The sequence below is a fragment of the Mercenaria mercenaria genome, chromosome 12 (genome assembly GCF_021730395.1).
Source record: "Mercenaria mercenaria strain notata chromosome 12, MADL_Memer_1, whole genome shotgun sequence".
NCBI lineage: Eukaryota > Metazoa > Mollusca > Bivalvia > Venerida > Veneridae > Mercenaria > Mercenaria mercenaria.
Window position 1 is genome coordinate 40432044 of NC_069372.1, and position 14607 is coordinate 40446650.

Sequence of the window (14607 nt, forward strand, 5' to 3'; positions counted from 1 at the left end):
GCTCTAGTTTCCTCAGATGTGCCCAGTTTCACTATCCAGCATCGAAATAGTCGAGCGCGCTGTCTCCTGTGACAGCTCTTGTTCCTGAACAAATTGGGATATGTGAAGTTACATAACATTGACTAGTAGTTATTTAGATTTAACAAAATAATAATTTCGGTTACTAAACTTAAGATCAATATTCATATGATATATGAAGGTTTATAACTTGACAGTTGGTTACCAGTTATATCTAGCAGACGACACTAGTTTTCTTCTACCAGATGACACCAGTGGCGGAAGGAATGGCAGGAGTTAATTGTCTTTTCATTAAATACACTGATACTGGTTTGTATAACATACATATCCCAAAAGCGATGCAAATTTATAAAGTTTCGGAAATAAAAGATATCAACCTTTTACTGAAAAATGTGCTCTGTCTGAGAGTGCATCACTTAGCAACTCACAAATCAACTGCTTCACAAGATTAATTGACTCAAACATTAATCTATTGTCAAATGATGTCATTTCTAAAAGTGCAATAAAATCTAACGGACTAAGTATCTAAGTTATTGTATAGACGATATAAATTGTTATCTTACATGAGTAATATTTAAAATATCATCATTAAAAGACATTTTAATTAGCATTGTTTGGATATGTTAAAACATGGGATTTTCATTTTAGAATAGAATTTGACTTAATTAACGGAGTTTCTAATCGAGCATTTGATACTATTTTCAGCACTAATCGATAGGCAAAATAGAGTCACTGTGGTTTTAGTGGAATTCAAGCCTTGATGGACATATCGTCTGTATTTGCCCTGTCATGCTAATGGTAGATAGCTCATATTACCGTGTGCACAAAACAGAAAATCCTCGATGGCCGGACAGACGAATGCTTCATTCAGGTAAAGAGAAAGTTAGTTTCAAATTTATACACAGATGTTAAAATATAAAGTTCCATAAACATGGTGTTGTGGCAAACAGTTCTTCTGGCAAGTATGTATCATATAAATTATATTTCCACATAAATTCGTGGCACGATACGGTCACCCAGACTGGCAAAAGTGGTTATAATGGTAGACCATTAGCCTCCGTGTTTAGAGTGCTGATTCGAATCACAATGAGAGACGACTTTGGCCGCGGTATCTGATGAGGTAGGGGTACTGGTTAGAAACCAGCTCGCAACATTACGAAAATAAGCATGATTTCAGTAACTTCTTTCTATGAATCTATGTAAACGAATTTTGTTTTAACTAGATTTACTTAGCGAACAGGTCACTCTGAAACTGAAACCGTATTTGTATCTATGTCACCAAAAGATGTTTGAAAAATACACACATTGTAATTTGCAAATTGTTTATCTCTAAGAACTTTCAGATGGACATAGAAAATAATCTTGTTTACCGGCATTATACGTGAATTATGATACGACGTAAATTGTGAAATATATTTTATGCATACAGTGTCAAAGAGGTATATAGTGTTTGAACAGTCCGTCTGTTCGTCCGTCCCTCTGCCCGTCAGTTACATTTCTTGTATACTCAAGTGCTCTTACAGTTTATATCTAACTAAAAGGAAATTTGATATGCATTATTGACATTAAATTGAAATGCGCATATTGTCGCGATTTTCATGTCGTATTCTTTTGGAATAAAACGTGATAAATGTATATGAGCCGCGCCATGAGAAAACCAACATAGTGCGTTTGCGACCAGCATGGATCCAGATCAGCCTGGATCCATGCTGGTCGCAAACGCACTATGTTGGTTTTCTCATGGTGCGGCTCAAATGTTGTTGGAAGTTCCATGTCTGACTTTTTAGCTCGACTATTCAAAGAATAGTAGAGCTATTGAACTCACCCATGCGTCGGCGTCCCGATTTGGTTAAGGTTTTGTATGTAAGCTGGTATCTCAGTAACCACTTGTGGGAATGGACTGAAACTTCACACACTTATTCACTGTGATAAACTGACCTACCTTGCACAGGTTCCATAACTCTAGTTTGCTTTTTGACAAAATTATGCCCCTTTTTCGACTTAGAAATTCTTGGTTAAGGTTTTGTATTTAAGCTGGTATCTCAGTAACCACTTGTGGGAATGGATTGAAACTTCACACACTTATTCACTGTGATAAACTGACCTACATTGCACAGGTTTCATAACTCTGTTTTGCTTTTTGACAAAATTATGCCCCCTTTTCTACTTAGAAATCCTTGGTTAAGGTTTTGTATGTAAGCTGGTATCTCAGTAACCACTTGTGGGAATGGATTGAAACTTCACACACTTGTTCACTGTGATAAACTGACCTACCTTGCACAGGTTCCATAACTCTGTTTTGCTTTTTGCAAAATTATGCCCCCTTTTCGACCTAGAAATTCTTGGTTAAGGTTTTATATGTAAGCTGATATCTCAGTAACCTCTTGTCGGAATGGATTGAAACTTCACACACTTGTTCACTGTGATAAACTGACTTACACTGCACAGATTCCATAAATCTGTTTTGCTTTTTAGCTCGACTATTCATAGAATAGTAGAGCTATTGGACTCGCCCATGCGTCGGCGTCCGCGCCCGCGTCCCGATTTGGTTAAATTTTTGTATGTAAGCTGGTATCTCAGCAACCACTTGTGGGAATGGATTGAAACTCCACACACTTATTCACTGTGATAAACTGACTTACACTACACAGGTTCCATAACTCTGTTTTGCTTTTTTACAAAATTATGCCCCTTTTTTGACTTAGAAATTTTTGGTTAAGGTTTTGTATTTAAGCTGGTATCTCAGTAACCACTTGTGGGAATGGATTGAAACTCCACACACTTATTTACTGTGATAAACTGACTTACACTGCACAGGTTCCATAACTCTATTTTGCTTTTTTACAAAATTATGCCCCTTTTTCGACTTAGAATTTTTTGGTTAAGGTTTTGTATGTAAGCTGGTATCTCAGTACTCACTAATGGGAATGGATTGAAACTTCACACACTTGTTCACTGTCATGATCTGACATGCCCAAAGCAGGTCCCATAACTTTATTTTGCTTTTTTACAAAATTATGCCCCTTTTTCAACATAGAAATTTTTGGTTAAGTTTTTGTATGTAAGCTGGTATCTCAGTATCCACTAATGGGAAAGGATTGAAACTTCACACACTAGTTCACTGTCATGAGCTGATAAGCACTATGCAGGTTCCATAACCCTATTTTACTTTTGTACTAAATTATGCCCCTTTTTCGACTTTCTTATTCATTCAAGCGACAAGGCTGTTAAATAGTCGAGCGTTGCTGTCCTCCGACAGCTCTTGTTTTACAAAATTATGCCCCTTTTTCGACTTAGAAATTCTTGGTTAAGGTTTTGTATGTAAGCTGGTATCTCAGTACCCACTAATGGGAATGGATTGAAACTTCACTCACTTGTTCACAGTCATCATCTGACATGCACTGTTTAGGTCCCATAACTCTACTTTGCATTATTGTTCAAAATTAGGCCCCCTGTTCGACTTAGAGTTTTTGCTTAAGTTTTTGTATGTAAGCTGGTATTTCAGTATCCACTTACTGGAAAGGATTGAAACTTCACGCACTTGTTCACTTTATGAGCTGATAAGCACTATGAAGGTTCCATAACCTATTCTCCCATTTTCACTAAATTATGCCCCTTTTTCGACTTTTGTATTCATTCAATTGACAAGGCTGTTGAATAGTCGAGCGTTGCTGTCCTCCGACAGCTCTTGTTATTAGAACTATCACCCTTTCTTGGACGTCGAAATATTACAATTTCATCAGAGCATTAAATTCAAATGATATTTGGTTAACATTATCAGCTTTAAATAGACATGTGCAGTTTTTCTGGAGATCGGTGTCCGAAGTTAATAGAGTTTCGCCACTTTTTTTTAACTTTTAGTATAACTTTTAGTATTATTCAGTCGAACATTTCCAGGGATCATGTGTCATACCCGGGCAATATTGCCACCATTCCTGTTCGATTTTTCGACAATCGCTGACGACTGTAATTTTATCTTGACATATTTACACAGTTCTCCATTGTTTGATTTGTTTACTTGGTTTTTAAAGTCATTGGTTCAGATGTTTTGAGAAATTCCGCATTTGTAGTTTTACACATTTTCTCCATACATGTACAGAGATAAACCAAACTTTTTTGTGCAGCGCATGATTTGGCGCCAAAACTAGTAAATCATACTTTTAATATGACCAGAACGTCGCCAAATGGTACTAATTTCAGTCGGGTTATCGCGACACTTGTCGGACTTTATCGCAGACTCCCTGTTTAAAGCCGTACACTTTACTGAAAAAAATATTCAAGCAGAGTTTTCAAATAAAACTTTAAAGTGTTTTAGTTTTTGCATCTAAGAAATGTGAGGATAAAACTGAATTAGATATCTAAATTACTGCATATTCATTGTAAAAACGCCTTGGAAAAAGACAGAATTTGAAAATACAGCTCTCTGAGAATACAAGTAAACCATTCCAAAGTAAGCTTTTCAACTTATATAAACAATGTTATAACCATTAAATTCCCTGATTATTGCTGTTAAGTTTAAATATTGGCCACCAACCTTCAGCAAAACCCTGAAGTGAAAGAATTCAACGATCTCGACCAAGGCTCGAACCCACAACATGTATGTGCAAATTGTTCGAAGTCAACGTTCCTAACAACATATATCATAGTCAAGAATTGTCTGGAGAATTACTGTCAAAAGACATTGCCAATCATTAAGCTATATTTAGCACATTTTCATTAAAATTCATGGATTTCGCTGGTTGTTGTAGCATAAAGTATGATTTATTTCAGGTTTAAAAAGGCAAGAAGACAGTGTTTGACATTATTGAAAGACAGAGAAAAAGAATCGGTTGCAGAAATCAAATATAATCGTACCGTCCAGTATTTGTAGTTTTCCGGCAGTTGAAAGTCAGATGCCTGCCAGGTAATACATTTGATATAAATTTTGTGTCATTATACCCCCACTAAACATGTTTCGGGGGTGGGGGAGGGGTGCTATATAGATGTCAGTTTGGCATGTCCCGTCCCTTCGCGTCCCGAAATCTATATGCCTGGAAGGATTTTAATTTAACTTCACATTATTATTCTTCAAGACCAGATGACGTGTTCAACGCATCACCTATGGTTGATGGACAAAGGTCAAGGTCAAAATTCAAGGTCAAAGGTTAGATATTTGGTTTTTGCTCCATAACTTCTATGTGTCTGGAAGGGTTTTATTACTGAATGGATTTGATTCAAACTTAAAATAATTGTTCAACATCATCACCCATGTCATGGTCAAAGGTTAAGGTCACAATTCAAGGTCAAAGGTTAGATATTTGGTTTTTGCTCCATAACTTCTATGTGCCTGGAAGGGTTTTATTACTAAATGGATTTGATTCAAACTTAAAATAATTGTTCAACATCATCACCCATATCATATGACACAAGGACCATAACTCTTGTTGCACCAATATTTCATAAATTATGCACCCTTTTTACTTAGAATTTCCGGTTAAAGTTTTGATACACTTCACTCTATCTCAGTTATTACTAAATGTATTTGATTCAAACTTATAATAGGGTGTTCCACCTTACCACCCACATCATGTGACACAAGGTGCATAACTTTGGCACCAATTTTTCATGAATTATGCCTCCTTTTACTTAGAATTTAATGTTATTTTTGATGCATTTTCTTAAAATAGGTGTTCCATCTTACCACCAGCATCATGTGACACAAGGTGCATAACTCTGATACCAATTTTTCATGAATTATGCCCCTTTTATTTAGAATTTAAGGTTAATTTTGATGCATTTTCACTATATCTCAGTTATTATGAAATGCATTTGATTCAAACTTGAAGTAGTTGTTCCACATCATCACCTACATCATATGACACAAGGTGCATAATTATTGTACCAATATTTCATGAATTATGTCCCTTTTTGCTTAGAATTATACTTAAATAGTGTTTTGATACACTTTATCTGTACCTTTCTGATTATTTGATATTCAAAGTTTTTAACACAGACTCATTCTATTGTGCAGTATTCATCCACCATTGGAGTCATTAATTTCAAATGTAAACTTTTTTACAGTGCCTTTGTTGGGGGTATGAATCACATTTGGTGATAGCTCTAGTTTATTCTGCAGTAGTTTGTTTAAGCACGACTATACGAATGTATAGATAGCTATCCTACTCACCATTGCATCGGCGGCCGCATCTGCGGCAATTCTAGATTCTTGGCTAAAGTTTTTAATATGCGCTTTCGCTATATCTCTGTTGTTTCTCAAACAAATACTTGATCCTCATCATCATCCACATCATGTCCTTCCACCAATGTGTCATGACTACTGTTCACATGTTCCTTAATATTTTATGCCCCATGTGTCAAAAATCGAGGAGGCTTATAGAGTTTGAACTGTCTGTCTGTCGTTCAATCTATCCGTCACACGTCTTTGTGTTCTCAACCCATACAGTTTCCTCCGATCCAAATGAAACTTTTTGGAATTGACATTATGACGTTTGTACCTTGTATACCAATTAATACGAAGCCCGGGATATACATGAAGTAGACACGCGCACATTGTCAGGACTTCCATGTTCTGTTATTGTATTTTGAGTTATGCTCCTTGTTTTTGGATTTAACAATAATACAGCTACATACATACCGTGTGCATTCAACTCCTCCTACACATTCTATCCAGTTCAAATGAAACTTGGTATACGTCATTAACATGATGTGTACATGTGCGTTTATTGCACGGATTTTAATATATGCTTATAAGCTCGACTTTTCGAAAAAAAAGTAGAGCTATTGCACTCGCCCCGGCGTCGGCGTCGGTTAAAGTTTTTGATAAAGTCAAATATCTCTGTTACTATCAAAGCTATTGACTTGAAACTTAAAATACTTATCTACTATCAAAGTCTACACCAGGAGAAATAATCCCCATAACTCTGTTTTGAATTTTTACAGAATTATGCCGCTTTTTAACTTAGAATATTTGGTTAAAGTTTTTGATAAAGTCAAATATCTCTATTACTATCAGAGCTATTGACTTGAAACTTAAAACAGTTATTTACTATCAAAGTCTACACCAGGAGAAACAATCTCCATAACTCTGATTTGAATTTTGACAGAATTATGTCCCTTTTTAACTTAGATTTTTTGTTAGAAGTTTTCATAAAGTCAAATATCACTGTTATTATCAAGGCTATTGACTTGAAACTTAGATTACTTATTTACCATCATAGTCTACACCAGGAGAAACAAACCCCATAACTCTGGTCTGAATTTTGACAGAATTATGCCCCTTTTTAACTTAGAATTTTTTGTTAAATTTTTTGTTAAAGTCAAATGTCTCTGTTACTATTTAAGCTTTTGACTTGAAACTTAAAATAGTTACTTACTATCAAAGTCTACACCAGGAGAAATAATCCCCATTACTCTGATTTGAATTTTGAGAAATTTTGAAACAGAGTTACATCCCTTTTAACTTGGAATTTTGTTTATTGGCAAAGCTCTAATTTAGTCAAGCACTGAGAAAAGTCGAGCGCGCTGTCTTACGGACAGCTCTTATTTTTTTAGGCATGCCACTTTTTTTAACTTTACAGTATTACAATTACATCTGTATTTAAAACTTCCTACATATTCCACCCAACTTAAATGCAACTTTAATTCATCAACCTGAAGTGTGCGTACGCATAATTTATAGTCTGGATTTTTATGTCCGATTATTATGTTTTAGGTAAAGCTTTTGGATTTCACAATTTATGTATTACAACTACATTGTACATCTGTGCCTTGTACATTAATTCAGATACAACTTGGTATACATTATTAACATGAAGTGGTTACACTGAATAACTACACATTGCATCTAAATGAAACTTCACACTCTCCTTTGTCATAGTAATACCAACTCAATGGCACAGCTTCCATACTTAAATTATGTGCATATAGTCGGAATTTCAATGTATGGTTATGTACTGTTTTTGAACTTTCTAATTTTATTCTATCAAGCATTTTCAAGGGAAATGTACTCACTGGATTTGAATTATCAACAGTTTGGTCAATAACTTCCATAACTCTGACACCGATCTATCATGATTTATTTCCCCTTTTAAGTCCGCCATAAGGTGAATCTGTCAAGCTATTCCTATAGCCTAGACAAATTATTCTCAACATGCTGATATCTGTTCTTACTATCAAGTCAGTGATCTAGGTTTCTTAAGTCTTACTGCCACTTTGATGAAATTATATATCTTTTTTACTTAGCGAGTTTGTTTTCTATGTAACTACACATTGCATCTAAATTAAACTTCACACACTTCTTTGCCATGGTAATACCAACTGAATGACACAGTTTCCATAACTCTTATTATAATTTTGATGAAATTATTATGGCCTTCTGTTTAGCTCGACTATATATTCGAAGAATAGGTAGAGCTATTGCATCGCCTATTCATCGGCGCCGGCGTCCTGATTTGGTGAAGTTTTTAATGTAAGCTGGAATCTCAGTACCCATTAAGATAAATGGATTGAAACTTCACCACTGTGATGATGTGACATGCAGTGCACAGGTTCCATAACTCTACTTTGCATTTCCGCGAAAGTCGCGTATTAATTACAAACGTACATGGCTATTGAAACGTACGTACATAGCTATTGAAACGTACACGTACATAGCTATTGAAAAATGTGTACAGTCAGGGCTATTGGAACTTGCTTAAAGGGCTATTGAAACACGCTTTTACTCTTGTTGACTGTTTGTCAAATTGTTATTTTGTTGTTTTTTATGTTGACTTTTATAAAATATTTCCATTTTCTTCACGTGCGAAAGAAGGGGAAATATATATCTTTACAGAAGAAAACTTTAGTTTAACCTGATTCGACCTTGCATCTTGATATATTTTGTGTCTTAGTTATTTGTCATCAATTTCAGATTGATTTCAAGCATACAAGTGAGATATATTTGCAGGAGTAAGAACCGAGCATGATGAATCCACAATAGACCTTGCACAAGCACGTCCACCCAACAACAAAGATTTATTTTACATTTTCTTTACACATAATTACGATTTGTATTGTTATTTGTATATCTTGTATCTCATATTTATATGATGTTTAAGTATCCCTTATTCCCGCTCTTCTACCCCAACCCCACACAATTCCATCCTTTAGTAGATTTTCAGCTCGGCTATTCGAAGAATAAGTAGAGCTATCCTACTCACCTCGGCGTCGGTGTCGGCGTCGTCGTCACACCTTGGTTAAGGTTTTCCTAGCAGCCCACATTTTGAGATAAAGCTTTAAGCACTTATGTGTCATCATCATACCCAGTTTTAGTTAAGAGTACATAACTCTATGAAGGATTTTGTCTGAATTATGGCCCCTTTTAACTTACAAATCTTGGTGGAGTTTTTCATACCAGTTTATATTTTATGGAAACTGTTTGACACGGGGCTTTGAAACTTTCATTACTTGTCATTATAGTCTCTATCTGTCTGTCAACTATTTTGGCTGAATTATGGCCCTTTTTGGACTTGGAAATTGATTCAGTTTTTGTACAAGTCCATGTTTTGTCAAAACTATTTGACATGTTGCTTTGAAACTTTGACACTTGTTTATCATCATGATCTCCATCTGTAGGCAAGAGTACATAACTCTGTCGAGTATTTAAGCTGCATTATGGCCTTTTAAGGACTTGGAATTCAGTCCAGTTTTCATACAAGTCCACGTTTTGTCTAAAGTGTATGAAACTTTGAACACTTGTTTATCATCATGATCTCCATCTGTAGGCAAGAGTACATAACTCTGTCAACTATTTTGACTGAATTGTGGCCCTTTTTGGACTTGTTAAATTTATTGTACTAATTCATATTATGTCTACCCTGTTTGTCATATGGCTTTGAAACTTTGACCACTTGTTTACCGTCAAAGTCTATCATACTATGTAGGCAAAACTACATAACTAGGACTTTGTCTCAGTTATGGCCGTTTTTGACATCGAAATTAGTTTTGCATATCATTCCGTATTTTTTCTAAACTATTTGATATGTGGCTTTGAAACTTTGAACACTTGTGTACAATCATGGTCACACATTGTCATATAATGCAAGACGTTCAGTTCCGCAAATACAGGTACATTGTTTGTCTTATCTATTTTTTTCAGTTCTTCGAAAAGTCGAGCGCACTGTCAACAGACAGCTTTTGTTTATTTCTCTCAAACTGAGTCTCACCTCCATCTCCACTTCTACAGCATCACCCCTTCCCACACCCTCCCCGCTTTATATATATATATATATATATATATATATCGTCTTATTTTTACATCTTTCAAAACTTGCATCTCATGTGGAATCTTTGCATAGGCCTTATATACCTTCCCCCACCCCACACATACTGCTATCCCAAGCCACTTCCGGAATTTTTTTCTTACCTTATATTGTTTCCCTATCTCCCCGCACCAACACCCCTCCCCCCATGTATTTTGGTATACATTTTCGAATTGTCGAGCAGGCACAACTACGATCACTAGGTCCAAGGTCAAGGTTACTCTGTCAAAAGTCACGATGACAACATTTTACTTTCCTTTTATTAAAGCGGCGCTAGGGAGTATTAAATGCCTTCAGTGACAGCCCTAGTTGATGCCTAAATGTGTAACAGTTGCTTGTTTGATATGACATGTTTTCGCTAAAGTTTAGGATAAATATCTGTATTTAAATTGAGAAAATTACTTTTTCGGAACACTGATACAGTCGCACCCTTTTAAGACGCATCGACTTATTTCAGCTTGATTTGTTATTCGTCATGGAATTACATGCATCTTTATTGTTTTTCTGGTTTATTTTAAAAAAAATATATATTTTTATGAACGCAAAATGCACATTTGACTCGGATATACATATAGCTCTATATTAAACAAACAAGGACAGCTAATATTTGTAAGAAGCCACATAGAATTCTGATTTTGTGGCGTCTCAAAATTTACTCCTTTATTATAATTACTTTTAAACTGGACAGGGGTAGTTTTTAAAGATAGATATGCGTGGATCAGTTTAGGTACAAAAAGCCATTTTCGCAAATAATAAATTTTGTGACTGGAGTTTGTTCCAGTGTAAGATCGAAATATCGAACCATTCTAGGTGCATATGGCAAAAATATGAACTCTTGTGTTCACGCGAGAAAAATAAGATCTTGGATATAAACCAAACAAATTTTATTTTATGCATTTAAATGTTTGTGTACTAAGTTGTATAAATCATATCAATTGTAAGGTAACGCGCAATGCGCAACGTTGCGCTTACTATGGCAATATAATTAATATGTTGGATAGAGTAATATAATTCTACGAGATTGATTTCTTTTACAGTTTAATACATTTATTTTCTAATGTTTGTTTGTCTTTTTTGTTTGTTTTTCATTAAAATCTATCCGATATTCTCTCGCGTTAAATTGATGTTGCGTGCAAGTGAAAATTGAATTTGGATTTCCCACTTCTGATACACTGGGTTTATCAGGGTGTAATATATCGTTATGTTTCAGTAATACCCTGAGAGCTTTACATGAAATTCCATACTCTAGTTAAACAAAATGTACAGAAAAATCATAGCTGTTTTATTCAAACACAATCTACCGTCTCTCTTAAGTGTAGCTTTATAAAGTCGTTTTGGCCTCAATTTTTGTTCACTGAATTTTATACTGTTTGGTTTAACTCTTAACCGATGACTCACTCCGAGCACTAACCTTAATCCCTGGGGCTGAAATGACTTTTAAAGCAACTTTCTCTTTTATAGGTACAATGTTTAAACTTTAGACTGGTATGTCCTTAGAAATGATGGGTGAAAATATGCGCTGATAAAAAGTTTAGTAGAATTGTGGGCAAACATTTAGTTTTTTAGTATGCGGTTTTGTATGATTACTGGAATGTAACGTTAGACAATAACATGATAAATTCATTGTTTCAATTGGAGAGAAGTCCAAATAAGGTTCTCACTTGTACGGAACTACACTTGATAAAATATGAATTGTGAGGAATGGAAATGTGCTCCAAAAAGACAAAGGTGTATAGTAATGCTTACAAAAACACTTAAGAGCACGCCAAATCATTAGAATGTAAAAGAAACATATCTCGTAGAACTATATAACTTTTTCTAACATTATTATTGTGACGTCATGAAATATAGCGTCACGTTACGCATAGCGGATGTCCCTGCGCTGTTTAATAAGATAAGATAAGATAAGATAAGATTAATGACAAGTTTATTTCAACTTGACAAGACATAAAACAATACGACATAAGCTCTGAATGAGCTTTTCCATCCACTAATGTAAGAGTTAAAAAGAACGTGTAATGGAGAATAATTTTTCATCCGGGAACACAAGATTTAAGTGAAAGATGTTTCGATCTTATACTGAAACAAACAAATGCTCCCTTTCTATATCTTTTTACAGCAGTAGAAGGTAATAAGCATCAATACTTTGAGGAAAAACGGCTAAAGAAATAAGACAGAATTGACTAAAAGAATCCCTTATTATTTTGAAATGATTGTCAAAATTTCAATATCAGTATAAGTGTTGTTAGATATTTTTCTTGTTCCATAATCCGAAGAAGAATGCCTTTTCACTTGTGAACATTTACTGTTTTGAAATGACAGTGAATTTTTTCGTTATCAGTATCGCTGTTGTTTTAATCCCGATATGAATACATTTTCACATTTGAAACTTTGCTGTTTATACCCCCACCAAACATGTTTGAGGGGGGTATATAGGAGGCAGTTTTGTCGCGTCCCGTCCCGTCCCGTCCCGTCGCGTCCCGAAATCTATTATCTCAGTTATTACCAAATGGATTTGATTCAAACTTAAAATACATGTTCCACCTTATCACCCACATCATGTGACACAAGGTGCATAACTCTTGACACCAAGTTTTCATGAATTATGTCCCCTTTTACTTAGAATTTAAGGTTAATTTTGTTGTATTTTCACTATATCTCAGTTATTACTAAATGGATTTGATTCAAACTTAAAATAGATATTCCACCTCATCACCCACATCATGTGCCCACATCATGTGACACAAGGTGCATAACTCTGACACCAAGTTTTCATGAATTATGTCCCCTTTTACTTAGAATTTAAGGTTAATTTTGTTGTATTTTCACTATATCTCAGTTATTACTAAATGGATTTGATTCAAACTTAAAATAGTTGTTCCACCTCATCACCCAGATGATGTGACATAAGGTGCTTAACTCTGACTTAAATTTTTTATGAATTATGTCCCCTTTTACTTTAAATTTAAGGTTGATTTTGATGTATTTTCACTATATCTCAATTATTACAAAATGGATTTGATTCAAAGTTAAAATAGATGTTCCACCTCATCACCCACATCATGTGACACAAGGTGCATAACTCTGACACCAATTTTTCATGAATTATGCCCCTTTTTACTTAGAATTTAAGGTAAATTTTGATGTATTTTCACTATATCTCAGTTACTACTGAATGGATTCGATCCAGACTTAAAATAGATGTTCCACCTCATCACCCACATCATGTGACACAAGGTGCATAACTCTGACACTAATTTTTCTTGAATTGTTTCCCCTTTTACCTAGAATTTAAGGTTAATTTTGATGTATTTTCACTATATCTCATTCTGATTGGCTTAGAGCCAAAGGGAAGTAACCTTTTTTTTAACTTTTGTACTGAGTTTCTTCCCCTTAAATTCCAGGAATTAGTCTATTTTTAGAAATCCTATTTTTAGATTTTCAGTATTTTAGGTATTTTTATAACTTTTTTATTATAAGTCCTATGTAGAAAGTAAAAACATTTTTCTGTGGTAACATGGGTCGGTAAGACCCTTTTTTGTATTCACTTTTAGTGTATCTCTAATATTAGAGATTTAATATATTTACTTGTATTACTATACTAGTATTATACTAGTATTACTTACATGTGGAAGCCCAGGATGAAGTACTCCAAAGTATTTTTAAGATTCCTTATAGTTTCCATTCTTCTGTGACAAGACCGTATGGTGGGGGTATGAGTCACTCCTGTGACAGTTCTAGTTTGAAACAACAGTCAAAACTTCATTATCAGATCAGTGTAACAGTTGTGAGATATTTTTGTTTGATTTATAATATGCCCTTTTCACTGTTCTGAAATGACATTCAAAATTACATTACCTGTATAACTGTTGTTAAATATTGTTTGGTTTATTATCATAGGAAGAGTGCATTGGAAGAGTGCAGGTTCACATTTAAAAATTTCTTCCCTCTCTTATCTAACAAGCATATATGTCTATTATAATCATAGTAATGAGTATTATTAAATACATTTTATACTTTGTATTTTAGTAATGTATTTTTCCAAATCGCTGCTTGTTTCTTAATGACCGTTAGAACTTTAAATTTAGTCGTAAGCTTACCATTTTTTCTTAAGGAGTTTACTTTTTGAAGCGAGAGCTTGGTTCAGTTGAATGATTTTTGTAGATGTATTAAATTTTAAAATGTTATTTTTTTTCAAAACTTAAATACTATAATTGCAATTTACAATTCATGTTTGACTATTTGTGCTATTTATTGCTGCTAGAAAAATGAATAAAACGCCATAGAGTTG

The 14607-nt window shown here is 34.5% G+C and overlaps 1 long non-coding RNA gene across 1 annotated transcript; it reads left to right on the forward strand.

Moving 5' to 3' along the window:
* Positions 1–270: 270 nt before the first annotated feature.
* Positions 271–14592, forward strand: LOC123533995 (uncharacterized). The gene is made up of 3 exons (XR_006682924.2): positions 271–889; positions 4789–4921; positions 8927–14592. It is a non-coding gene; the product is annotated as an uncharacterized LOC123533995 (long non-coding RNA).
* Positions 14593–14607: the final 15 nt, after the last annotated feature.